The sequence below is a fragment of the Ascaphus truei genome, chromosome 2 (genome assembly GCF_040206685.1).
Source record: "Ascaphus truei isolate aAscTru1 chromosome 2, aAscTru1.hap1, whole genome shotgun sequence".
In the NCBI taxonomy this organism is placed as follows: Eukaryota; Metazoa; Chordata; class Amphibia; order Anura; family Ascaphidae; genus Ascaphus; species Ascaphus truei.
Genome location: NC_134484.1, coordinates 63264122 through 63271798, shown reverse-complemented (window position 1 = coordinate 63271798; position 7677 = coordinate 63264122).

Genomic DNA, 7677 nt, shown 5'->3' with positions numbered 1-7677 from the left:
CGTACGCTTTGTTTTGCGCATGCGCTAACAGTTAGTGGAGCCAAGCGTGAAGTGCGTGCGCACACAAAGATGTGCGCGCACATCTTTCAGTATACAGGCAACGTTCACTTCTTATACATAGTTATGCCTGCTACAAATTTAAAGAAACATTACATACTGATGAACAGTTTTACTTCTAACATATAAGTGAGTGACGTGTGTATCTACACAATCATATAGAGCTGCGTAACGCGTTGTCACGGATGCATATCTAGTAAGGTGCCATCTTTGACCATCATGTGTTTGCTGTATTTCAGAGATGTCGGGGAAGATACAATCGGATCAATGTATGATTTCAGAAGAGTCTACCTTTATATGAGATGATTGTGAGGAGGAGCCACCGACTACTATACTACATATGGAACTAATTTTATATTGCTTGCAGCGCTTATTAACAAACAATTAAAAATGTGATACCCTTATGCCTATATTGCATAAGCACTTAATTAACATAATGATGTTGCAAGAGAGTGCCTCATGAATTTTTATTGAGTGTTCTTTAATGACTACTAACATTTTATGACATGGTGTGTTTTATATATAACAACCATTCCCACTCTGCTAACACATTTGTGTATTCTAATATGTAATGGAACGTATGACTGTCGAAACTATGTAACAATAATAATAATAATATGAGCATGTTCATGTATAGGGCTGCTAGTTGTACGCAGCGATTTACAGACACATGTTTCAGCCTGAGGTCCCTGGCCCGTGGAACGTACAAATGTTTTTTTGCCGCATGAGGCACAGGGAGATAAAGTGACTTGGCCAAGGTCACAAGGAGCCCACACCGGGAATTGAACCAGACTCCCCTGCTTCAAACTATCAGTGCCAGTGTGTGTCTTTACTCACTGAGCCACTCCTTCTCCCAATGTAAAGGACACTTACAACCAAGTAGCCATTTATTTTTAAAATCTCTTGTTACATGGGTATGTAGATAAAATGGTTTGGGACTGTAGCAAATAATGTTACTGGCCAGATGTTATGGTCCCCTCCAATGCATGATGTTCTGAATATGACATCACCATCATGTTATGAAGTACGTTTCTGTGTATATTTCATTAACCTAACTAACTATAGTTTACTGTGTTTATTAATCGTTTAGAAATACATAGTATAGTCAATATGATGATATAAGCTACCATAATAAAGCTGGTGTTATCATTTGTCGGTGTTATACATGGATCCTACACCAATTGATAGAGACACAAACAGTTGTCTTAAAAAGTGTGTCTATGCTAGTGATGAATGTGCTCCCGTAAGTAAACAAATAAGTACAGTTATCCCCTTTTCTCCAACCACCTCTATATTACATTAATGGAAATTATAAGGAAACATACATAAAATGTGATGAAATGTGAGTAATCATTTTGTAATACAATGCACATGAAAGCTCAAGAGTAGCTAAATGCATATACATGATACAGAAAGTACATATATGTAACATTTGTGTTTAAACCAATATGTTGGGTTTTTAGTTCCAATAATTATAGGAAGATTGAGGTAGCCACATCTTATGAGAGATGTCAGCAAATATACATACCATGATCAGTCATACTGGAGATATACCTATAATGCAAAGGAACAATATATAAATTGCAAACATTGACATGCCATCTTCAGTACCGTAAACAACACAGCAAAGTGTGTATTTGGTGTTAAATGTACAACACCATGTATATTTCATGACATTCAAAATGTAAATCAGCCTGGTGTACACATCATATGGATGTACATGTTACACTGCACCAATAACATTGTATGTAAGCATACTAGAAGCATGAATGATTATGGGCATAATATGTGTTTTGTCTTAGCATAAGGAATAACACAATGCTAAAATATTATTGCTTTGTTACCCAAGTTGTATTCACATACACACAACTAAAGTACAATTGAAGAGGGATTATATAACCTGTGCAACAATAACATACCGGTGCCACATCCCTTTGTGCACACAGCAGAGAAAAGAAAGGTGTGCAACCCATATTCATCTGTGTCCTAACAGAAGGTTATATAAAGAAACATTATTGTTAATATAACATAATTAAACTATAAAAGTAGTACTAGGAACATATGAGTTTGTACTTACAAGAAAAAAATGAATTGATGAGATTCTGTCGTGTCTGGCCACCACTGGCTGTTTGTTCATTTTCAGCAGCTACATGGGTGGGATGCTCGTCTACCAAAGCCTCAGCTAGGTCTGACTGTACATTGTGCCTGAGTGCAACATTGTGCAAAATGCAACAGGCAAGGATAATATCAGACACTTTTTGAGGCTTGTATAGAAGAGCCCCACCAGTTCTGTCCAGACACCTAAACCTGGTCTTGAGTAGGCCAAATGTCCTCTCTATAACAGATCTTGTAGATATATGGGCTGCATTGTACCTGTCCTCTGCTTCAGTTTGAGGGTTTAGCACCGGAGTCAAGAGCCACGGCCTAATTCCGTATCCTGAGTCACCTATAATGAATGGAGCACACATAAGCTGACATTAGTGATCAAATTGTACAATGCCAACATTCCTAAATCAACATGTGTTTTGTGTTAGAACATGTAAATATGTACTCACCCAGCAGCCAACCAGGTTCAAAATGTCCCTCTTCGAACGCATGGAAGACTGAAGAGTTCCTCAGGATAGAGGAATCGTGATTGGAACCAGGGAACTTGGGTACCACATGCATTATCCTCATCGTGGCATCACATACCACCTGTACATTGAGTGAATGGTAGTGCTTCCGATTGCGGTACACATGCTCACTCTGACTAGGTGCAATCAAAGCAACATGTGTGCAATCGATTGCACCCAGCACACATGGTATCCCTGCTATATTATAAAAGCCAGTCCTGACTTCCAGCCACTCTGTCGCCTCTGTAGGAAAATGAATATAATTCCTAGCGCGTCTATTGAGTGCATAGAGAAACTGGGTCAAGGCCCGCGAGAATGTAGATTGCGAGACCCCGCCCACTATGCCCACAGTTGTCTGGTATGACGCGGAAGCAAGATAATGTAATGAGCACAGCATTTTAACAAGCCCAGGGACTGCACGACCTCTGGCTGTGAAAAAATCTAAATCCCCCCTTATCTCCTCATAAAGAGCTAAGATTGCTGCTGAACTCAAACGATAGCGACTTACAATCTCCTCCTCACTCATCCCATCTAACAGGGTTCTCTCCCTGTACAGACGCGGACGAGGCACAAGTTGTCTCCTCTGTCTTCTCCTCTGATCTCCTGTCCCTCTACCTGTCCCTCGGCCTGTCCCTCTCCCTGTCCCTGTCGTATCCGCGTCACTGTCACTGTCCCTCGGTGTGTCCCTCCCTTGCCCTATATGATTGTCTTCATCATCAAGCATGTCATAGAAAAGAATGTTCCTCCGTCTCCTAAACATTCGCAACATTTTGAAATGAGTAGCTGTGAATGAGCAGGTAATGTGCGTCCTTTAAATAGGTATGTGATGATGTCAGGTGACATAGTAAAATGCAAGGTGTTACATTAACATAATAAAGTACTTCTGTGGCAAGCTGTGTGCACTTGTTGTTCTAAGTATTTGTTGTGTGTATTCTGCAGGGAATGATGATATTTGGCAATGATGTGACGTGAAGCTTTGTACAAAGATTGCTTGCAAATAAATAGTTGCATGTGCAATGCATGTAACACTTGTGAACGCAAGAGTCAGTCATGTAATGAGACAAAAAGGCTGAGATTGACGTGGGAAAAGTTTTGTGTAACATGTGTAATTATCCATGTTATTGTGACATGTTGGCAACAATGAATAGTCGTGTGCATATGCATGCATTTGTGTAAGGAGGATAGTTGGTATAGAATGAGTTTACAAGGTGTCCCAATGATGAATTACTGTACATGTGTGTATAAGTTAGGTTGAAGTGCTTGTAATGCAACGGTTACAATGTAAACATGCAATGTGATTGAGCGTCCAATAAGTGACGTCATGAAAATAGGGAGGACCCAAAAGTATATGTAAACATGAGAAGACAGATGTACATGAACGTTTAAAGATGCGTGTCACATTACAAGCATTGTGTAATGTAAAGGAAGATGAATATACTGTGTATGAGTGACATGTGTGACATGTGTGACATCATGTAAATAATTGTCGCTGAGTTGAGTAAAATGTGTGATATGATGTGAGGTTCTCCTTTAAGAGTGTAGTATAGTATTTTCCCTTGCCACATCATCACATGATGAGTAATGTGACCCGCAAATGCTGAAAACATGTAAAAGTCGAATGTTATGCAAATAAGACACATCAGCTGTGACACAATGCAGGGAATGCCCCCACACTGTAATGCAAATCCCCCTTGTATTGTGAGCAATGAAACGTAAACAGTACTATACTGTTATACGTCCCCGCTCCATTGACTTCCATTGATGTACAGAAGATGTTTTTTTTCTAAGTGCCGTTCCGGCAGCCTTAGCGATCGTTCTCCCGTCCAAACTGCCAACTTTAGTTGGCGGGAGAAATCGGCCATAACATCTCAATTTCGTAGTGCCGATCAGCCCCGATAAGCTGTTTTTTTTTGTTGAATCCAGCCGATTTAAAAAAGTGGCGATCAGTGTCGAAAACAGGCTTATCGGCAGGCGACTGGCCATAACCAAATTATCGGCTCCGAAACCTGGCGATATGAAGCACTTATCGGCGCTTACTGAATCTCAAACCCAATTTTGGCTATAACATGGCCATATTTCCCTTATCAACGCTTACTGCATGAGGCCCTTAATTGGTAAATTAGTTTTGTTTGCCCAAGAGCCTCCTTTCTTTTTGCTCGGAGCATGCTGCTGTGGTCATGACAACAAGTCATTAAGATCACATCCAGTCAGTTGCTGTGACCGACTGAAAGCAAGCGGCTTCAATACAGTACAACATACAGGGCTAAAGCTATATTATTACTTGTTCCGGCCTTGGGGGTGCTGACATCTTGTTTAACACGGGGGGAATGGGGAGCCGGACAACAAAGGGGTGAGGAAAGAGAGACAGAGATAGGGTAAAAGAGAAAGGGGAGTGACAGAGAAATCGTAGAAAAGGATGGAAGTTGGAGAGAAGAAAATACAGAGGGGGAAAGAAAAGATAGAGCTGAGGAAAAGAAACAGAGAAAGTGAGATAGAGACGTTGTAGAGGCGAGGGTTGTGCAGATGGTGAGAGATACATCAGGTGCTCACACATTTACAGCCATACAGGTCCCAATCTGAGCATTCTTCCCTGCAGACTAAAAAGAGAGCAAACCCTGCAGCTTCCAGAGCTGTTCTATGAAGAACATACAGGAGAGAGTTGGTTAGGCTGCGTCCATAGTGCGAGAAATGGCGTGCACAACCAAAACGTAGCAGCACTATTGCGCTGGCCATAGTGCGTGCGCGATGAAGAGCAGGTGCACGGCAGACTTTTGAGCCGCATCACATGAGCGGTTCAGCCAATGAGGGTGAACCAGCCTTGTGACATCACGGCCACGCCTCCCCGTGGCGAGCGAGGCCACAGATCGCTCAGGCGACATGCACGCACGATGCCATGCGTTCCATCGCGTGCGCGCACCTGCACTATATCCGAGGCCTTACAGGGGTGTGTGGTGCTAACACCCCTTCTTACTGTACACTCTTACAGTGCGCAGGAGAGGCATTGCTCATCTCTTATTTAACGCAGGAGGTGATTTGCCTCAGGTCACAAGAAGTCTAGAGTGAGATGTTCTCCCCAAGATCCATATACCATATAGGATACAAAACTCCTTCAGTAAAAGAAAAAGAGCGGCACTCCAGAGGACTGGTGCAAAAGGGACAATTATTTATTAAACAGTATCTATGTTTTGGTCCGTAACTCGGACCATCTTGACAAAGGTCCAAGTTACAAACCGAGACGTCGATTCTGTTTAATAAATAATGTATCCTTTTTTATCAATTTGCTCGCCACGATCCAGTCAGTCCCTCATTGCAAGGGCTAACATCCCTCCCAGAAGCATCGCAGAAGGACTACGAACTGGAGTTGTTCAGCTGTACAGCCTCCAGAGTGCCTGGGCACCACCCTATCGACTGCCCTGGGATCGATTTGTTCCTTTACCCAGACAGCGACCACAGCCCACTTGAAAGAAGGGCTCAGTCCATTTCTACTCCAGGTCCTGTTTGCTGGAGGGATCATGTGGGCCCTCTTCGAATCAGGCCCTGCCAGGTCTCTGGTGCTCAAGGATCTGGGAAATTCAGAGGAAATGTCCGACTAAAAGGTCTTGTCAAATGTTAGAAAATATCAGCAGTGATGATGCTACAGGAAGGTGAAGAAAGCTGCTTGTGTGACGAAGTCCGTATATAGGACCTACGTCATAACCAAACAAGCAATTAATGCATCAAGAAAAAGAGACCCAAAACTACAAGTCTGCTGACTGCAAATGACAGATGCCAAGGGTTATAGTCAGAATTGAGGAGAACTGCACCAAGATTGAGGTACTAGAGCTCAAGGATTTTGAGCTGGAACCAGATGGTCACGCTAGGGACAAGGAAGAGGAGATCGCACGACACATGGCAGACCTTGTTGCCAAGCGACTAAACTAAGAGTTGGAGAAATGGAAAAATACTGTAAGCTTGAACAAAAAGTCCTCCTTGAGTGACTAAAGCGTGCCGTGCTAGAGCAATTACTTGAAGAGACACTGTTCGAGTACACAGCTTACCAGGACATTGTCACCAGTGTTCTCTTCAAACACGACTACACTTCGTGGCTGTGAACGTTTTGTGCTTCATATCCTCAGTACCAGATAACTCCCCCAAGGGGGAAAAATAAAGTTATTGGTAGGAGTGAAGATGGTCTTAGCAAAAGACATTGTACTGAGAAAAAGAAGACCCATAGATCATATCGGAAGTCGTAGAGCGTGGAAAACACAGAAAAGACAGAAGAGAAGAATGGGGCTCTGATGAACTGGTCAAAGAAAAAGGGACCCCCAGGTAAATCTGTCCCTCCACCCAGTCTCTTTTGACCTACAATTATGTCTAGAGAGGGAATGGAGGGATGGGCCCTAGTTACCCCCAAATGGGTGGAGTGTAACAGGGGAAAGCTTGTTTACAACAGCTAGAGCTGTTGGGTGTCTGCCAGGCAGTAGTTAATACATGACATCTTGCGTATCCAGTGAATATCCTGCACTTCCACTTGTGCTTCCAGTCAGGACCACCTGGGAACAAAGACAGGGTCTCTCTCAGTCTCTCTGCAAAGAAAGACAATGCATTTTGCTGTGGCTCAGCTTCCTCAGGATAAACCAGACTGCTCACCATCCTTAATAGGTCCAGTGGATGATTTCATGTAGAGTCGATCATCAGGGCAACGTAGGATTTCTTCTCCCTGAAGTCCACATGCTTATACCCCCATTGACATACCTTCAAGCCTGACAGGAACTCAATCACTGCTGCTCTTTCCTTTGGAGAGAGAATACAATGGAGCACTTATGGATCTGCGAGCAGGCATTCTCCGAAGAGGGGGCCACTTCATAAGTGGCTTCATGGAGAGCCAAATTGTAATTCTTGATGCTGACAAAGATGTTGTCATCCGGGGAGACAATGAGGATAAATGGGCCCAAAGGGCAGCCCTAAACCTAAGGAGCTCATGACGCCTAATAGGCCATACCCAAACTATCTCGGGCCCACCACTCCG